Below are 22,500 nucleotides of genomic sequence, written 5' to 3' on the forward strand. Positions count from 1 at the left end.
CTCTGTCTCTGTCGCTCTCCCCTCTCTGTCTCTGTCGCTCTCCCCTCTCTGTCTCTGTCGCTCTCCCCTCTCTGTCTCTGTCGCTCTCCCCTCTCTGTCTCTGTCGCTCTCCCCTCTCTGTCGCTCTCCCCTCTCTGTCTCTCTCTGTCTCTCCCCTGTCTGTCTCTCTCTCACTCTCTGTCTCTCACCCACACTCTCTCTGTCTCACACTCTGGACCTGGATATTTTATTTACCCTATATATCTTATACTACACCGAAATAACATACTGCTTTCTTCCAGATCTGACTCAAGCTTCACACGGGAGACATCGGAATCCCCCCTAACCCAGAAGACAGGTAGGGAACACATCCCCTCCAATGTATAACATTGCGGGAATGAGGGTACCTGGACATTGAGGGACTGCGGATCAGGTAAGATCCCAGGTGGGATTGCTGCTTTAAATATTGTGAAGCGGGGGCGTCCAGACAATGGTTAAGGGGTACAGGAAACTAGTCACACACACACACACACACACACACGTAACAAGGACTAATTGTAGTATAATGTAATACAATAAATAAACTTATGTCAAAAACGAATGTTCTTACTAGGAATTTACTCAATTTATTTTATTTATGTATTTTTTTTAAAGCGGGGGCGGGACTAGGGGCGGGGTTGGGGGCGGCACTGGGGGCGGGGTTGGGGGCGGGATTAGGTGGCGAGTAGATTTTTTGGTTCGGCGAGTAGATTTTTGGGTGATTTGTCAAGCACTGTATATATATATATATATATATATATATATATATATATATATGTATATATATATGTATATGTATATTTATCTATTAGATGGCCTATATTCTGTTGTTAATATGAATATAAACACAATTAGTAAATACAAACACTAAATTATTCATTTACAGTTCTAATTTACAAATAAATATACAAAATATAAAACGTAAACCGCGGCTGTTACATTGTTGTCGTCTCCCTCTCATCCCCCCGGTGTGGAATATTCTTCCCTTAAGAAGGGAATAAGCACAATGTAGTCATTGAAACCATGAGGATATTTGGACTGGAAAGTATGCATCCAATATTGTTCTCTTTTGCTTATTTGGAGCTCTCTATTTCCCAGGCTTCCATGCCCATACATTTGCGTTCCCTTGGGTCGCAGTTGTGGGTTTAAGTGAGCGAGCGGTTGGTTCTTCTCTGTGAGTTTATGTACATTCTTAATATTTCTCATATGCTCTAGTATGCGAACTACTAGCACTTCTGTAACCCCGGCTGTGCTGAAACGCTGTGCAATACGGCAGGCAGAAGCTTATAAGGGTTCCATGTTAAAAAGGATTTAAATCAAAAGGAGCCACTGTGTGCTCATTTGCAGGCCATTACCGAGAATCCCTGAGGGTGTCTGTCACTTTTGTACCCACCTTAACTTATTTAATGTTCTCTATATAAAACCTCTCGCATGTTTTCATCACTTTAATACAGCATTTGAAAAAACTACAAGCCACCCCCAAAAACTTCCGGAATCGGATATTTGGTCGCAACCGTTTTGCCGCAACAGAGTCGGCGCCGGCCGTTTCGCCAATAAGGTAACTACATTAAGGGGTTTTAGCGGGCAGGGTAGGGGGTTCAGGATAGGGGTTTTAGAGTGAAGGGGTTAGGTATTAAGGGTAGGGAATTAGTTTAAGGACTTGGGTAAGGGGTTAGGTTTTTAGGGTAGGGTATTAGTTTAAGGACTTGGTTAAGGGGTTAGGTTTTTAGGCTAGGGGTAGAGTTAGTATTAGGGGTTAACATTAGGGGCTTACAGTACCTTAATAGCGATATAACCGTCAGAGAAATGTCCCGGTGGTAATTTGGTTGCTGCCGTTTTGCCGGCAAATGTCCTTGACCGAAAAACGTCTTCCAACTAATCCCTTAAAGGAATATTCTAAATAAATATATCTATAAAAATTAAAAGACTGCAAATATTTTTCTGGGCTTCAAGTAACGCTTTATCTAAATCCTTGGTAGCACCCCATACGACATTGCTATTTAAAGATAAAGTAAATCAAAGGTATAAGCGAGATACTGGCGGGTCCTTCCGCTCAAACCACGCCCCCCCCCCTCCTCCTCCCGCTCTGGCTCCCGCTCCCTACAGACCGCATATCGCGGTCTGTGTCTGTCAGCGCCCCACCTGTCTGCAGTGCGGGCGCGCTGACTGAGGGAGCGGGGCCTTAGCCTAAGAGCGCCCAGTTACAATCCTCTCATCCTTATTTGGTATATCCCTGTATACCTTTCCTTTCTAAAAAGATGTTCAATCTTTTTTTGAAGATATCTCCTGTATCTGCCATCACAGTCTCTATTGGTAATGAGTTCCACACTGTAACTGCCCTTACTGGAAAGAACCCTTTCCTTTGTTGCTGGTGAAATCTCCTTTATCCAACCTTCAGGAATGTTGTAGGATGAATAGTTATTTTGAAAGCTCCTTGTATTGTCGCAGAATATATTTATATATAGTTATCATATCCCCTCTTAGACGCCTCTTTTCTAATGTAAACAAATCTAATTTAGCTAGTCTTTCCTCATAAATCAGATTATTCATCCCCTTTATTAATTTGGTGGCTCTTCTCTGCAGTCTCTCTAGTTCCATAATGTATAGTATTTTCTAAGGAGTGTTGCCCAAAATTGTACTTCAAGGTGTGGTCTTACTAATGCTTTATAAAGGGGCATAATTATGTTTACTTCCCTTCCATCCATTGCCCATTTAATGCAAGATAAGATCTTGTTTGCCTTTGCAGCTACTGCATGACTTTGGGCACTATTGCTAAGCCTGCTGTCTGCAATCCCTCCTAAATCCTTCTTCATTAAGGATTCCCCCAATTTATCCCCATTTAATTTGTACGTTGCCTATTTATTTTTATTTCCCAAATGCATAACCTTACATTTATCTGTATTAAACCTCATCTGCCATTTACCTGCCCACGTTTCCAGTCTATCCAAGTCCTTCTGAAGAGAAATTACATCCTGCTCTGATTTTACTACGTTACACAATTTAGTATCATCAGCAAAGATGGCGACTTTGCTCTCGATGTCAACCTCAAGGTCATTAATAAACAAGTTAAAAAGCAGGGGTCCCAGTACTGATCCCTGAGGTACTCCACTCACGACTTTAGCCCAACCTGAAAACGTTCAATTTATTATAACTCTCTGTTGTCTGTTCTCCAACCAGTTTTCTATCCAGGTGCAAATATTTTTACCAAGTCCAATTTTCTTTTTTTTGTACACCACCTCTTGTGTGAAACCGTATCAAAAGCCTTCGTAAAATCTAAGTAGACCACATCAACTGCATTACCCTGGTCTAAATTCCTACTTACCTCCTCAAATACACTAATAAGGTTAGTTTGGCATGATCTATCCTTCATAGATCCATGCTGACTATTACTAATAATTTTGTTTTCCATTAGGTAATCCTGAATTTTATCCCGTACTAAACCTTCAAGTAGCTTCCCCACTATTGATGTCAGGATTACAGGTCTATAATTCCCCGGTTGTGATCTAGCTCCCTTTTTAAATATAGGCACCACTTCTGCTTTACGCCAATCTTGGGGTACTGGGCCTCTGGAAATGGAGTCCTTGAATATTAAATATAATGGTTTCATTGAGAATATCTCACCACAATCCAATTTTACATTTTTTTTATCCAGTCTTGCACACATATCAACAGTGACCAGACCTTTTAAGATTTCAATCAACATAGAAACAGCAATCTCCCTGCGAGAGAATTATATCCTAAAGACATGTAAAGTTAGTAGTTCACTCTATATATAACACGTCAAGTTCAAATGTTCATGAATACTCCTACACATTGATTCCAGGGAGTTCTCCAAAGAACAACTTAATCTCATGGTCATTCATTTGCACTTCATATATTAAGGCTTATTCTACAGGACTTTATTTTCGCTCGTATGTTCATTACCTGTCATTTCAATACTCATGGGTTGTCCATTGGTATCTCCCATAAGTGATATCAGGACATCTGTAGTTAATTCTCCTGCAGGTGACATCACTGTATACGATTGCTGTTTTTATGTTGTTTGCACTATTATACTGTAAGCTGGTATACTGTATGTGTAAGATTGGAATAAAACCTTTTAATGTTTTATTGTGGTCTCAATTAAAATGTCATATTCTGGAAATTCTTTGCTATTTTTTCTTCTACATTTATTCTTAGATAACCTGTATTGTTAGGTTTCTGACTCATTTAGTACTTACCTGGAGCATTATTCCTCCCACTGTGGTTTTTTAGTTTATATTTATATGCGTGTTAAATACACATCTCACTATTTTATAGTAGTAAAGAAGGTGGGTTAACTTTATTTCTTTTCTCCTTTGCTGGATTATGTGGCAAAATAAGTCAAATCAAGCTAAATACCTGCTCTGAGATGACAAATCCAATATTCTTTGTTGCCTTATGCAGTGGGAGGTGACATATCTGAAATGAAACAGAGACAGGGAGAGAAGAGTTTGAAGTACAAGATGTAGCATATACGTAGTGTGCTGCTCCCATCAGATCTGGCGCCCAGTAATTAGAGGTGTCGTAGCTCCCGTATAGAGGGTACTCTGCACAGACTTATTAAACCGTATTTGGCATGTGTTGACCCAGGGAGAATATCTAGGCTCATGTGCGTGGGATCGGTGGAAATGTAATAACTGCACTTGGCAAAGCCTTTCAGAAATGCTTTAAGAACTAAACCAAGACAGGAATTAATATCTAAAGCATGTATTTAAATCGAGCACCGACCGCAAGAACTCAACATGAAATGGGATCGGAAAGTTGTGGTGTAACGAGACCCGGACTTCAGCGCTTCAGCCGCGTGTTCCATCGTTTTTCTAAACTTAAACAAAATCCATGACTCCTGGAAGTACACCTGGGATCTCATTCAGCGAGATCTTTTTCAAGTGGAGACTGACGGAACCCGCTGCCGCGCGCACCGCACAAATACCTCATCTCAAAGGGGGCGCACATAGTGCGTGTGACCGTGACCGCAACCGCGCAGAAAGGGCGACGGCGCAGCCGCGTTTTGGAAAGACAAAATATTGTGTCTTTCCAAGCAATGGCCGCGTGATGTTCGCGTCAGCCGAGGAGGGCGTACCGCTCCCGTGACGTCGTGGCCACGCGTCCACCATGCCTCCGCCATGCCTCCCCATCGCCTGAACATCTCTGAAGAGCACAGTGCACAGATCTTGCCAGCGGCAGGCGAGCGGCACATGCACGCGCTCCTTCGTGCATGCGGTAACTATAATCTCAGCCTTAGTCACACATTTGTCATGTACAAGTGGTAACGTTCTATTTGAAGCTAGTCATAGGTTGACCAGCTTAGACCTTGACCATGGACATCTGTATTCAGAAGATCACAGCTACATGTATTTTATATCGCTTTTGAAAGTTTGAAATATTTCATAAGCCGTGGGAGGAGTAAAAGGCAGTTTAGCACCCTTCCACCCTAATAATAACGTGATAGCCAAACCCTTGCTGAGAAACTGGTGTTTCGACTGCCTTTTAGATTGTAAGATCCTCAGGGCAGGCATCGCCTTCCTAATTGTCCTCCCTCCCACATTGTACAGCTCTGCATAATATGTTGCTGCCATACAAATACAAGATAATAATGCGTGCCTCTTCTTTCCGGGAGGACCACCTAGGAAAGGAAAAGATCAAAAACACAGTCTGCAGCATGGCAAGCCAAAAAACGAGAGCGAAATTGACGTTTCAATCATGGTTTTAACATACGAGGCTGCTTTGTTTCTGTCACTAAGGTTTCAATCACGTAAACCTCTCAATGCTGTTAGAACATTGTGGTTCAATGTGGAACGGTTCCTTTAAATTGTGGGGTGTACATACAGATCCCCGCCTGGGTCCCTCATCCAAGGTCAGAGCTGACATTACAATCACGTCAGCTTTGGTTACTGCGGCAACTCCAGAGAAATGTATGGTACTAAGCAAGATAAACGCCAACACAACAGGCATCAGGAGGCACAACGAGGGGAATCATTTTGCTTTCACTTAGTGTTATTATTCGGTTTGCTTGTACCTTTCAAAGGTTCCTTTTTTTTGTCCCAATGTACCCTTGAGAAACACATTTTATTTGAACAATTGATATTCAGTCGCATCAGATCTCTGTCCTAGGAGTTTGCAATCTGCGTTCCTAATCCATAGGATAAAATGATAAAATGTTTATGGGGATTCCTGGCTTACCCAGTGTGGGTTAACTTCTTAAATTCTGGATGGCCAGCAACCCTTTGCTAAGCAAAGCATTACCACATCTCTGCCACGGAAGGAGGTAACATCGGATAGAATGTAGAGTTAATGGCACGGAAAGGTCATTTGGCCCCTCTGATCTGTCCACTTTTCCAATTTATTATGAAATCAAAGGGTTATCTCCACTAATGAGCAGTAGTCGTTATTGTCTGGTAACGGCCATTCACTTGACTGATCTTTATGGTTATCATGCTTTGATTAATATGCCCAGTAGACTTTACTGATGTAAGGATGTTAATTGCTATGTTTTGCTTCTGTCTGTCACATGTATCCTTATGACCAGGTACATCCCATCCAGAACACCGGACCATTAACCTCCAACATGAATAACTTTTCTTACACCAATGTGGAAAAAAATGGGCACAGCTTTTATTCAACAATGATACATTAACAGGAAAACCTGGCCTTACGACATCTAGCAATACCACCACCATACTAAAAGCACCAATCTGCATAGTCCTCTGTGCCCCGATCCCCATGGGGTTTTAATCCTTACCCGCACCAGCAGATGCATGGAACCCCTCCAGCTGCAAAGACACTGAGATGCCTGCGCCATCACTCTACTTTTCTTCCAAATTTGTGACAAACCCAACAACCTCAACAAGACAAACCCACCAAATATTGCATAACAACAGGAGGAGGCTCCTCTCCCCGTCCCATGATGCTGTGCCAACGTGTGAGGCCTCTGAAGATACAGTATGAGGACCATCTCCTCCGAACACTCCTCCGAAGCCCCACTCTCATATTCAACCTGTTCCATCCTTGAACTTGTGGGCTGGAGGTGGGGCACCTTGACATTGTCCCCATTTCAGGTCCTACGTTCCCCCCTTTCTTTGACTAAATTCGTCCCCAGTACTTTGTTAGAAAAACTGTTCCATGCGTCTGATAATCTTACAGATTAACGAGAGAGTTTTTTTCATGGATGAAATGATGGTGTACACAGGTTTTGCTAATTCATGGGTCATCTCTTCATCTGTGCAATATACTATAATTTTTCCAATGAAGAACTAAACTCTTGTTAGTTTGTTAAAAGCTAACACATTTTATGACAAGTCTTCATTCCAGTTACTTAGAACTCGCTTTCAGTTAAATATGTATAGTTGGAAGGCTGTGGACAATAGCCAGATCCTGGGCTGGCAGCCTCAAAGAAATCCTTAATGTTATTGAACTATCTATCCCCTGTGCATGACAGAGAGAGGTGACAAGCAGGTCACCACTGTAAGGGATCTGTATTGTATTATATGTCTTTATTTATATAGCGCCAAAGTGTACTCAGCGCTTCACAAAGAATACAGTATAGGGAATTATAATAATACATTAAGCACAGCAAAATCAAGCTATAAGAAAGGAATCCCTGCCCCGAAGAGCTTACAATCTAAGAGGTATGATGTGAAATTTACAGAGACAGAAGGTGAGGGAATAAGTGCTGTAGATGACAGTGCTTGGTCACAATGGTTGGTAGGAGTGAATGTGGGTGAGGGACAATAGCCATGAGTGCAGGCTATTGGGATGCTTTATTTGTGGGGCAAGTTTAAAGGTTGGTCAGGATTAAATCAGAAGGTTAACACCATTTGCATGGAAGGAGATGGCAGGGAGGTTAATACCCAAGATGGCTGCCGACAGGAAGTGATCTCACAACCTCACTGTGAACCGATGTGCTCACCACAAACAAGGCGTGACCGCAGGGCCGAGGTGGGGATTTGGTAAACGCCAACCCACAGCCACGAGGGCGGGTCTGGAGCATAGATTGGTCGAAGTAGCCGGGTCGGATTGGAGAAGTCAGGGTGGTCAGTGATACTTGCCGAGGTCTGGATTGGAGAGGTACTGATCGTTGCAGGTACTTTGCCAAGGTTGGGATTGGAGAGGTGCGGATCATTGTGGGTAAACTGGGGTCAGGAGCGGAGAGATGCGAATGGTCGATGGTAAGCCGGGTCAGGAGCAGAGAAGAGCGGAATCCAAAAACAGGCTAGGCTCAGACAGGGGGGAAAAACTGTGATGAACACAACGCACATAAACCAAGTTTATGCTCAGCCAAAGAGTGAATGGAGAGCAGGTTAAAAGTAGGAGAGTAGCACCAATGAGAAGGCTGCAGGCAGGGGACTTACCAGTAAGGTGTGTTGTGAGTGGTGGAGGAGTCCAGCACAGGTATAGAATGTAGAGTAGATGCCAGGTTAAGATTAGGAGTGTGCGCACGCCTTGCGCCTGTGATGTCCCATCATGGGTGGAGTCTGAGGACGGAATCAGCGGAGCTGGCTTTAAAGTCAGCGCGGGGCTGGTGTGCGCACCTGGGCAGGTGGGTGGCGTTCTCGCCGCCACGAGTGTGCGTGCGCCGCATCCCAGTGACATTACGTTGCGGGTGGAACCCAGGAGAGGGACCAGCGGGGTTGACACCCATGTCAGTGCGGGACTTGCACGTGCTCCTGGGCGGACGAATGGCATCAGTACCACCACGAGAGAAGGAGCGAGCTGAGACTCCCTTGGCGGGCTTTGCTGTGGGAAGTGGCGAGTAGTGGTGCTGGTGATTGTCACGGATCCCCCCAGTACCCCCGCCCTTCAGGAGTGACCTCCGGGGCGACTCCAGGACGGCTTGTCCGGGTATCTTTGATGGAAGAGACGGAGGACTCTGGGGCCATGGAGACGATGGTGAGGAATCCAAGACCTCTCCTCTGGTCCAAATCCCTTCCAGTGCACTAGGTACTGAGTAGAATGGTTGTGAGATTTCAGGTTTGTCCGTGTGGGTTAGGAAATGAGTTGCGTTAGGTTATGTGACTTGAGTTATATCTGGATTTTGTTGTTTTTAGGGTCGAGCCAATTGTAGTTGAAATCCCCAAGAACTAGCAGCTCACTCTTCTCGTTCTGAGAGGAAATTGAGTCAAGAAACTGGGTGATATCAGTAAGGGATTGTAGTGAGGCTTTAGGGGGCCCGCAATAAGAACGGGCTTAGAAAAGGGGATGCAGATTTTGCCAAGAAGGATTTCAAAAGAGGGTGGGATTGGGGGACAATTTAGTTGAAAGTACATTGCGCTGGAGTAAGGTAAGCTGGCTAGAGTAGTTGTGTGTATTAACCCAGGTTGAATATCTAAGTCATGTGCTCGCGTGTGTGCTGTTCGTGACAGGTGGTATTTTTGGGATGGATTGAGGGGAGATACTCCTCTTTTGAGGGACCTTTGCTGAAGTAGAAAAGTGGGACTGCTTGCGGGATGTGTATTAACTCCTGTCCCGTGTGTAGGTCACAAGTTCACAGGTGTCCTGTATGTGACAGTCACCACTGGCGAGCTCTTGCCCCATCATCAATTTGTGTCTGGTGGGCACATATCCTGCCCGGTGCCATAGGGCATGAACTGGCGAGTCCCCAGACATTGGAGGACCATGAAGCACGTCCGTGGTTTAGGAAAGATTGCAGATAACGGGGCGCGTGGGATGTTGCTGTAACATATACCTCATCCATAAGATAGACTTTTCAGGGAAGCTATTCAGTATGAAATGACTGAGATTGGAGGAGAGATTTCCACATCTGAATTTCTTTCTTGACATATGTATCTCGTGTGGCCAGACATGTCTTCTCCAAACAGCAGGCCTTTATATTTAGTGACAAATCTGTTCCCCATAAAAGTACACCGTGCTCTGTCCGAGCCCCCCAGTTTTCAGAGCCCCCCATTTTCAGTTCTCCCTTTTCAATGAACAATAAATAGGGAATTAATCAATGTAAACCTATACAGTATAGAGATGAAGACAACCTTACCGTCCCCGGGGCGCTGGGGAGGGGGCTGGCGCAACGGTGCTGTGAGAGGATCCATGCTTTTCAATGAGATCTCGCGCAGCTCCTTCCGAGCCGCGATCGTTGCCCACGGTCACGCCAGACGAACCGTAAAACTGGTTACATCTGTGCTTGCAAGGAATCAACCACACGATTTATTCTACAGTTTCATTTCAAGGAGTATAAATGGCGATGAGATATATTCGGGTATGTGTTTTGTTATAAGATGTACTTCAAAATACTATTGGCCATACTGTTCCTGGAGAAATGTAGCTTGTAGTTGTCCAACTTCCGAGTTCTCCATAGATTAAGTTATAGTGCTTTCCAAACCTCATACTGCCAATGCATTTGCATAAATAGTAAGACGCTGAGGGCACTGCAAGTTGGGGTACAAGCGCAACCCTTTGAGAGAAGGAGCGGATCAGTGAGTGAAACGACACTGACTCTGAGTTTGAAGCAGGGGAACCTGGTTCAATTCCCGGTGTCGGCTCCTTATGATCTTGGGCAAGTCCCTTTATCTCCCTGTGCCTCAGGCACCAAATACATAGATTGTAAGCTCCACAGGGCAGGGACTGTGTCTGCAAAATGTCTCTGTAAAGCGTACGCAAAACTAGCCGCACTATACCAGAACAAACAATTATTATTAATATCACTGCCTTGTTACATTTTAGCCGTGTAAAACCGTGTAGAGACCTACCCAACGATAGAGTAATGGGGACTCCCAGTGGCCAAAGCCGGAAATATAACTTGTTGTGTAGTGCTCTACCACATACAGTAACTGGCAGTTTGTATTGTATTGTATGTCTTTATTTATATAGCGCCAAAAGTGTACGCAGCGCTTCACCAAGAATACAGTACAGGGAATTATAATTATACAATAAGTGCAGCAAAATCAGACAATAGGAAAGGAAATCCCTGCCCCGAAGAGCTTACAATCTGAGAGGTTTAATGGGAAGCTTACAGAGACAGCAGGTGAGGGAGTAAGGGCTGCAGATGGCAGTGCTTGGTCACAATGAGTGGTAGGAGTGACTGAGTGTGGGACATTAGCCATGAGGGCAGGCTGTTGGGATGCTTGATTTGTGGGGTAAAATTTAAGGAAGGTCAGTGTTAAATGAAAAGGTTAACACCATTTACAGGGGAAGAGGTGGCAGGGAGGCATGCGTGAGATCAGGTGTGTATGTCTGGCTTCAGTTTGTCACCTAAACACACTGGCGTTTGATTAACATATATTTCTGGTGAATTTACCAAATGGCACAATAGTAATCAACATATATTTAGGATTTTTCTGATGCCGAGGGATATACTGTATATGCCAAATGTATAGGGCCACGTGGTGCTATTATGGATGAAATCTTATGGCCCATTAAAGTGAATATAAGGTGTCTTTTGGCGCCGAGAGAACAGCACCGCTTAGTAAATATTTTTATGATGGATCCGGCTTTTGTTGAATTGTTTATTCAGGTGGAAGCGGTCAGCATAGGTTTTACTACAGCGATATAAAGAAAAATCACAAGTGCTAAAGTCTACGGCACCAGTGGTCACTGCTGCACGCGCACCGGAGCGCCAGGCGGCGCATGCACCCGTTTTAGCTGCAACCTGTGGTCTGCGTCTGTGCTTTCAGAGCAGAGCAGGAGATCTGACGAGGGGGAGGGGGGGCACGTCCATGACGTCACGCGGCTGGTTTGCCCTCATTGGCTGAACCAACGCCGTGACATGGCCAATGCTCGACCACCGCGCTCAAAGACAAAAATCTTGCCTTTTGGCGAAGGCGGTCATGCATCACACCGACTGGGGCCTGCCCCATAGAGGGCTGAGCTGCAGCGGCCACTGGGGACCTGGCCTTAGTGATGTTGAGAAATAGTAGTGACAGGTTTTGATCACAATAAGATACGCTCCTGAAATCCTGTGCATACTAAGAGGAAAAGCAAGGGAATCTGTGCCAGGAGCTCAGCCAGGTCAGAGTGCTTTGGGCTACCAAAAACATCCATGATGTCAGACTCCAGCTGCTCCATCAGAGCCCTCTATGAAGGCGATGGTAACCTACCAATCTCAACCACGAGGGGCTGATGTCCTGAGAAAACGAATGCAGATATTTAGCCAATTAAATATCTTTTGTAAATAAAATATTCACCATACAGTCTGCAAGTAGAGACGTCTCTACAGGAGAATTCAGGACTTTTCAGCGCTGCCAAAACTAACAGGGTTCGCTTGCTGGCCGCCCGCCTTCTGCAGTGTTCAAGGTTTGGGACAAATGGCGGAATGTCATTATTTGTTCAATTTTGGAATCGTCCCTTGTATATTTCATCATCTGGCAGAATTTACATGACCGGTTACTGGGCTGACCATATGCCAGATACTGGCCAAAAAACGTGATGGGTTTTCACGCCGCCATATCATCAATAGTTAGAGATGGGCGTATTCAGAGATGCATTATGTTTACTCTAGTAGCTCACAGTTCACTTAACACAGCACAGCCTGTGCATTCATCTGTGAGGATTCCGCTTGATCCGTTTCTGTTTTTTGTCTCCAGTCCTATTTTCTGCGCTCTAGTCCTGCTTTTTGCTGGAACTTGCCCTCACTTGGCTGTTGCGCCCATCTTGGTTCCTGGCAGCCTCCTCTTTAAAGCTGCACTACTTCCTGCAGAAAGTTGCTAAGTAGGGTTCCTGTTACTGTCCCAGAATTGTTGCTCCGTGTTCCCTGCCCTCTTGCCTGTGGATTCCCTGTTGCTGACCTCTGCCGTTGACCCCGACTCTGCTGCTTTTGTTGCCTGCCTTAACCTCAGCCTGTGACTCCAACTCTGGACTTTTGCCACCTGCCCTGACCTCAGCCTGTGACTCCAACTCTGGACTTTTCCCACCTGCCCTAACCTCAGCCTGTGACTCCCACTCTGGACCTTTGCCACCTGCCCTGACCCTGTGACTCAAACTCTGGACCTTTGCCATCTGCCCTAACCTCAGCCTGTGACTCCCACTCTGAACATTTGCCACCTGCCCTGACCTCAGCCTGTGACCCTGATTCTGCGCCTCTGCTATCTGCCTTGATCCTCGGCCTGCAACCAGACTACGTTACCTCTAACAGGACTGACCCTGAGCTCTGGTCAGAGAATATATATCTCTACCTTCACCCTGCGGGCGCACTTCCTGATCAGAGATGAGCATCATTATACAAGCCAAGTAAAGAATGTGCTTTTTACCTTTACCTGTCTGATCTAGTTTACACCAGGGCAAGAAGACTAGAAACATAACATAGCACCATCGATATACGCCAGATAAGGACCTCCTGGCCCAGCGGGTTATTTATTTCCCACCTGATGGGAAGCCTCAGGCCCCATGTGAACACTGTTTTTTGCATATGTACGATCCTCTTTACTGTATTCCTCTCCACCTGCTCTTTTGGGAGCTTGGGAACATTTGAATGATGACAATATCAACATGTGGCAAAATACGGTACTGCTAAATAACACCGAGAGACTGGACGAGTTCATCTCTCGATCATAAAAAACACAAAGGTTTGCACAGGAAATACAAATTCTGCATGCCATAATGCCTCCTCACTCCGTATACTGTGCATTCTACCAGCTGAATTCCTACAGTCAGTCATAGCAACACGAGTGGAATTTGCAGTAAGTCATGATGTGACTGTGTGTACGTTTCTCCATTCTAAAGCCCTCAAAGGGCTTCTGTCATCGCTCTTACAGTTCTCTGATGACAGTTATAGGGTTTTTTGTGGCTCTGGAAAAGTGTCCGTCTGGATTTCTGTTTTTAACGTTTTCCGTCGCTGCTCACAACTTATTGAGTTGATTACGAAACAGTACATGGCCTCCCACTAAACCTAAAACTGATAGGTGATAGGCCGTATCTTCATGCACAACAAATCAAAAGAAACGCAAAGTCACACCTTCCATTGAACAGCGTCACAAAAATGATGTCCGAGGTCGGGAAAAAAAGGCACAGGAAGGAGCGCTGTTCTGCATGCGCTATTTTGAAAGCAACTAACACACAAGTGTTTGGCGGCTCTCTTATCAATGGGGGCCGCCAGGTGGGCTGTTGTTGTAAATATCACCGTTTGACTTGACGCACTTGTTAGTCCAAAAGAAGAGCATGAATGGGTTAAAGCAGCAGTCCAAGCTGCCGTTTTGTTTTTTCTCCCATTAATACGTGCATCAATACAATCCACACAATGATAAGTAATTAGCTACGTTTCCTGTGATCGATCGGCGAATGTTTCGGCTCGGGGGTTCACTAAATGGCTGTCAGTGCAGCAGAAGAGGACCAAAGATGCAACGTTCTGTGAGGAAGATCATGTGACCAGGCAGTCACTAGATACAATTGGTGCACTGCTGGATGCAGGGCTCAAAAAGAGGTGTGCTAGAGCTTGTTTCAGAAGAGGAAGGGGATGTGATTTTGTAAATGGTTGCTATAGAAACCAAAAAGGCTTGTTACATTATAATACATTAAAAATGTAATTCAGAGTTGTTTTAAAAAAAAATGCTACAAGTATTTTCTCATAGTATAGAACTGATTTATTTTTTTTAAACACACATATATATGGTATTGCTTGGTCTGCAGCTTTATAATATAGTAGTGGTGTTTGCCTCACGTTTTGTTGGATATTCTATGAAAAGGATATTACATGATATGTATCTGTGATGCTGAAGGGATCTGTGTATCTGCGCCAGTTTTCGCTGTGGCGCACTGCATTTTATTTGTACATTGTTCGGACACAGAGACACTTGTCAGTCCAGTTTCTTAGGTTAAATGTACAACGTTAGGCAGGGAGGTTTATGCCACCTCTGACCTGGTCAAGATTTTCATACTAAGAGAAGTTAGATAAATGAATTGATGTGTAATATTGTGTCACTTAACTCCTCTCCAACTCACCAGCTAACACACAGGGGGTTAGAATAGCTCAAAGTACCCTTATACACAGGCGCTAAGGGGGTCATACATTAAACTGCAATAGTACTTAGGTCCTATTTTTTGTTTGAAGACATTTTTTTGTTTGTTTCATAGATTTGTGTTTTAATCCTTTTAATTACTTTTTTTAGGGCCCCTTCTTTTTGATACATGAGTTTATGTCCATGCTTATCCACATGGTCTAAGTTGTTGTTATTTCCTATAGCAAAATACAGGATGTTTAAATATTTCATATTGTTTAACGTTGATTACATCGAATATTAATTATACATGAATATTTGCTGTTTGTGCATTAATGATTAATGCACTTATTTCCAAAATGCATTGTCATTTGAGTTTCAGTCTTAAGTCATTCCTTTTTATGTATTGGGTTCTAAGAAAATAATTTTTTATGTCTGATAAAATTGTTATTTCTTTATAATTGATTTATTTACTTTAATATTTTTATCATATTAATATTAAAATAATTATTTTCAAACACATTACCTCACGTTAGTAGGGTATATATATACCCAATATCTAACGATTACACCTACACTTGGTTTAATATTTTTTAATTTTTGTTGTATGTTCATTTTTTATTCTCATTTGTTCATATCAATGTGCATGTTCTTAGTATAACTATTCTGGAGTGTCATTGTCCAGGTAATAATAAAGTTGTTGTTAGTTTAGTTATATGATTCTGGCGCATTGGCGTGACGCGCCTTGCGTCATTTAACGCGTTGACGTTGGTGTATTCTGGAGCGTTGACGTCGGCGCTTAGTGTCATTCGGCCCATCTTTGGGGTGTGGCGCTTGGCATTGGGGGCGTCGCAGTCACTGTTACATGCAGCGTTCATTGCTGCATGTGGCGATAGTGACGTGCATACACCTGGCGCCTCGCACCACTCGGCGTGATGACGTCACGTGCCACGCGTCAGTGGACGCAATTGGAGATGGTGGCGATCGTCATCTACTATGTCGTGGGCATTGCGGTCTCTGCTTTAGGCAGTGATCGCTGTTACTGGGGCAATAGGGACACGTTCACACCCACTCCCAGCGTCGATTGGTGTGATTACATCACGTGCCGCACGTCATGTGACGCATTAAGCAATGGCGGCATTTGGCGCCAATTTTGCCCTGATCATGTATAAATGGCACTCCAGAAGGTAAATTTTTGACCATTAAATAAGATTTAATTTTTATTGTGGGATCGCACTCTTGTTGTTATTCACTGGCTTTCCAGCATTGGATGTAGTGCCTCGTTTTTTCGTCCTTTTGATCATGTCAATCTACAGATGGAGGCACACTTAACCCCTGGACCATTGGATATCGCGGACTCACTCCTGATTGAGGACATTCATCCTATGTGAGTTTATTCCAGTTGGCCTATATTCTCATTTGAATACTGATTTGATGTTATATTATTGTTCCGTGGAATTGGATGTTGTACTAGCACTGGTCACCGGCAGGTGTTTATTATTGTATCCTTACTACTGTGCTTTGTGGGATCACAATATACCAGTTATACATCTATTTGGGACAATCATCTCTTCAGCATAGATACCTACTCAAGGGGTTAATCATTCCAATCATTCTGATTATGAATTCATCATCTTTAATGCTGTTTTTTCTACTATAGATCACCATCCAACATTTTTTTTTCATATTATGCCACCTCTGACCTGGTTGAGATTTTCATACTAAGAGAAGTTAGATAAATGAATTGATGTGTAATATTATGTGTCACTTAACTCCTCTCCAACTCACCAGCTAACACACAGGGGGTTAGAATAGCACTTTGTCAAAGAGCCGCAAGGGCATGAAACGCGTCAGAGGGATCCTCCACGAGGAATCTGCTTTTTTTTGTATGCTCCGATGATCAAATAAAGTATTTTTTAGTGACCCGGCAGTCTCAGCGCACTTCCTGGCAGTTCCACGACAGCAGTGCATGGCGTTTTTCTCCCGGTTGGGGGTTCTCTTCCCTTGTACTGCCTGCTGAGCCGTCGCACGCCAATCCAGATTTCTTCAATCAAGCCGCAGTGAGTATCATGGTTACTCAATTCTATATTCTGTGGGATCCAGCTCCAGTGAATTGTTTATCCAATTAGTTGGGGGTCGGGTTGATCTATATCATGGTCATCCCTGACATACCCCAGTTATATTTTTGGACACTTACCCTTCATAGGAGATAATATAGGATCGTTTCTGGATTGAAACATTGTGGACTTGATACTTTTACATTTTATTGTTTACTGCTGTGGTCTTTTCCACCTTTCTCTTTCCGGAGCTATACTACAGGAAGTTTACTCTTCCTTTCTTGTTTCTAGTTTAAAATCTCCTCCAACGTCTTGCATTTTGTTTTCTTGCTGCAATAGTACTGAGGGCCTGCCAACCGTCCTCCAACTGAGCAATCCTTCAGCACCTCCACCCTCACCCTCCACCTGCTAAACAATCCTTCAGCACCTCCACCCTCACCTGCTAAACAATCCTTCAGCACCACCAACCCCCCTCACCCGCTAAACAATCCTTCAGCCCCTCCACCCTCATCCTCCACCTACTAAACAATCCTTCAGCACCTCAACCCCACTCACCCGCTAAACAGTCCTTCAGCACCTGCACCCCCTTCACCCGCGAAACAATCCTTCAGCACCTCCAACCCCCCTCACCCGCTAAACAGTCCTTCAGCACCTGCACCCCTTTCACCCGCGAAACAATCTTTCAGCACCTGCACCCCCTCTCACCCGCTAAACAATCCTTCAGCACCTCCAACCCCCCACTCACCCGCTAAACAATACTTCAGCACCTACACCCCCCACTCACCCGCTAAACAATCCTTCAGCACCTGCACCCCCCACTCACCCACTAAACAATCCTTCAGCACCTCAACCCCACTCACCTGCTAAACAATACTTCAGCACCACCACCCTCACCCTCCATCTGCTAAACAATCTTTCAGCACCTCCACCCCTAAACAACCCTTCAGTGCCTGCACCCCTTCCATCCGCTAAACAATCCTTAAGCACATCCACAACCCCCACCCCCCCAGAAGGTGAGAGAGAATGTGTGGGGGGGGGGTGTGATATAATGGGGAAGGAGGGGGAAAGATGAGGGAGAGCGAGAAAGGGGGGGGGGGAAAGAGAGAGTAAGGGGATATAAAACATAACTTGTTCCTCCACTGGTTATATTGATACATTGAAAGTGATATGATAGTTACATTGATACATTGAAAGGGATAATAGTTGTATTGATACATTGGAAGGGATAAGATAGGTACATTGATAAATGGAAAGGGATATGATTGTTACGTTGATATAAAGAAAGGGATAAAATATAGTAGTTATATTGATACATTGAAAGTAATGAGATAGTTACATTGATACATGGAAAGGGATAATAAGATGCTTACATTGATACATTGATACATTGATACATGGAAAGGGATACGATGGTTACATTGATACATTGATACATGGAAAGGGATAAGATGGTTACATTGATACATTGATACATGGAAAGGGATAAGATCATTACATTGATACATTGATACATTGATACATGGAAAGGGACAAGATGGTTACATTGATACATTGATACATGGAAAGGGATAAGATCATTACATTGATACATGGAAAGGGATAAGATGGTTACATTGATACATGGATACATGGAAAGGGATAAGATGGTTACATTGATAAGTAATAGATACATGGAAAGGGATACGATAGTTACTTGATACATTGATACATTGATACTGTACATGGAAAGGGATAAGATAGTTACATTGATACATTGATACATGGAAAGGGATCAGATCGTTACATTGGTACATTGATACATGGAAAGGGATAAGATGGTTACATTGATACATTGATACATGGAAAGGGATAAGATGGTTACATTGATACATGGAAAGGGATAAGATGGTTACATTGATACATTGATACATTGATACATGGAAAGGGATAAGATAGTTACATTGATACATGGGTACATGGAAAGGGATAAGATGGTTACATTGTTACATAATAGATACATGGAAAGGGATAAGATAGTTACTTGATACATTGATACATTGATACTGTACACGGAAAGGGATAAGATAGTTACATTGATACATTGATACATGGAAAGGGATCAGATCGTTACATTGATACATTGATACATGGAAAGGGATCAGATCGTTACATTGATACAGTACATTGATACATTGATACATGGAAAGGGATCAGATCGTTACATTGATACATTGATACATGGAAAGGGATCAGATCGTTACATTGATACAGTACATTGATACATTGATACATGGAAAGGGATCAGATCGTTACATTGATACATTGATACATGGAAAGGGATCAGATCCACTAAACAATCCTTCAGCACCTCAACCCCACTCACCTGCTAAACAATCCTTCAGCACCACCACCCTCACCCTCCATCTGCTAAACAATCTTTCAGCACCTCCACCCCTAAACAACCCTTCAGTGCCTGCACCCCTTCCATCCGCTAAACAATCCTTAAGCACATCCACAACCCCCACCCCCCCAGAAGGTGAGAGAGAATGTGGGGGGGGGGGGTGATATAATGGGGAAGGAGGGGGAAAGATGAGGGAGAGCGAGAAAGGGGGGAAAAAGAGAGAAAGGGGATATAAAATATAACTTGTTCCTCCACTGGTTATATTGATACATTGAAAGTGATATGATAGTTACATTGATACATTGAAAGGGATAATAGTTATATTGATACATAGGAAGGGATAAGATAGGTACATTGATACATGGAAAGGGATATGATTGTTACGTTGATATAAAGAAAGGGATAAAATACAGTAGTTATATTGATACATTGAAAGTAATGAGATAGTTACATTGATACATGGAAAGGGATAAGATGGTTACATTGATACATTGATACATGGAAAGGGATAAGATAGTTAAATTGATACATTGATACATGGAAAGGGATAAGATGGTTACATTGATACATTGATACATTGATACATGGAAAGGGATAATAAGATGGTTACATTGATACATTGATACATTGATACATGGAAAGGGGTAATAAGATGGTTACATTGATACATTGATACATGGAAAGGGATAATAAGATGGTTACATTGATACATTGATACATTGATACATGGAAAGGGATAATAAGATGGTTACATTGATACATTGATACATGGAAAGGGATAATAAGATGGTTACATTGATACATTGATACATGGAAAGGGATAAGATGGTTACATTGATATATTTATACATGGAAAGGGATAAGATAGTTACATTGATACATTGATACATGGAAAGGGATAATAAGATGGTTACATTGATACATTGATACATTGATACATGGAAAGGGATAATAAGATGGTTACATTGATACATTGATACATGGAAAGGGATAATAAGATGGTTACATTGATACATTGATACATGGAAAGGGATAATAAGATGGTTACATTGATACATTGATACAAGGAAAGGGATAATAAGATGGTTGAATTGATACATGGATACATAGAAAGGGATAAGATAGTTAAATTGATACATTGATACATTGATACATGGAAAGGGATAAGATGGTTACATTGATACATGGATACATGGAAAGGGATAAGATGGTTACATTGATACATAATAGATACATGGAAAGGTATACGATAGGTACTTGTTACATTGATACATTGATACATGGAAAGGGATCAGATCGTTACATTGATACATTGATACATGGAAAGGGATAAGATGGTTACATTGATACATTGATACATGGAAAGGGATAAGATGGTTACATTGATACATGGAAAGGGATAAGATGGTTATATTGATACATTGATACATTGTTACATGGAAAGGGATAAGATAGTTACATTGATACATGGATACATGGAAAGGGATAAGATGGTTACATTGATACATGGATACATGGATACATGGAAAGGGATAAGATGGTTACATTGATACATGGAAAGGGATAAGATGGTTACATTGATACATGGAAAGGGATAAGATGGTTACATTGATACATTGATACATTGATACATGGAAAGGGATACGATGGTTACATTGTTACATAATAGATACATGGAAAGGGATACGATAGTTACTTGATACATTGATACATTGATTCATTGATACATTGATACTGTACATGGAAAGGGATAAGATAGTTACATTGATACATTGATACATGGAAAGGGATCAGATCGTTACATTGATACATTGATACATAGAAAGGGATCAGATCGTTACATTGATACATTGATACATTGATACATTGATACATTGATAATGTACAGTATATGGAAAGGGATAAGATAGTTACAGTGATAAATTGATACATGGAAAGGGATCAGATTGTTACATTGACGTGATACATTTGCTTCCGGGTTTGTGCACTTGAGGCAGTGTGCGTTCTATGATACTTCTGCTTCTCTGTTTAAAGCTATGCTCATTAAAGAATGTAATGATAACTTAGGTTAACGGTACATTAAAAGCATTGCATTAATATTAAGGGAGGTTACTGCAAATTACATGCAAATGATATGCTAATTAACTGCTTAGCCCTGGCTACTACCTCGATCACACCCACTCTCTATCTCTACCCCACTCAAACAAACCTAACCCCTCTATAAGAACCGCTAAAAGCCCTATTAGTCAAAGGTGATTAATACGACTATAGGCCAGGGTAGCAGAAGATATTACCAGTAATAAAATATACACATTTACGTATATATTAAATACTATATATATATACTATATATATATACTATATATATATATACAGAAAAGGACTGCGCTTGGGTGTGGTGTGTCAGCAGTAGTATAATAATAAATGATCAGAAAATGTATAAATATATAAAAAACCTAAATGACAATAATAATATTGAACTGTGCAATCAATACGTTCACCAAATGCATATATAGTTATAAAAAGATGTGCTGTGGACCCAATAACAAACTTTTGTCACAAATCCTTTGAAGTCCAAATGAAGTCCAAAAAATGCAAGAAACAGAAAAGCACTGACAGGAAAAAGGCTGCTTCTTTAAAGGGCACAATGACCTCCCTCTCCACCTGCATAGAAAAGAAAAGAAAAAAGCGCCCAATCCTAGTGCATTACAATTGTTTAATTCCCAATAAAAGGCTCATAAAATGAACTCACAAACATAAAAGATAAAAAAGCATTGTATGAGTAATACTCATGCTCCAAAGGATCTGTAAGCGCTGCTGCTCTGCTACTCTGCTCCGTGACACCACTGCATCCAGTACAGCCCTCGTGTATCTCTGCCAGCAGGAACTCACGTCATCAGGCTCCTCACAGTATTCTTTCCCCGGGAACACACCTCCAGATAGTTTAGGTTCCCACCGGGGACAATGTTTGCGGCGGAACAAACAGATGACGTCACGCCGTGCACGGAGATGGCAAGCAGGAGAATGTCAGGCAGAACTCATAAATCAACGCTGAAGGAATCCACAGCACACCTGGCCCTACGCGTTTCAACAGCTAAACTGTTTTCATCAGGGGATGGACTATGGGTGTGCTAGACACATATATATA

Source organism: Ascaphus truei, chromosome 21 (assembly GCF_040206685.1).
Source record: "Ascaphus truei isolate aAscTru1 chromosome 21, aAscTru1.hap1, whole genome shotgun sequence".
NCBI classification, from domain to species: domain Eukaryota; kingdom Metazoa; phylum Chordata; class Amphibia; order Anura; family Ascaphidae; genus Ascaphus; species Ascaphus truei.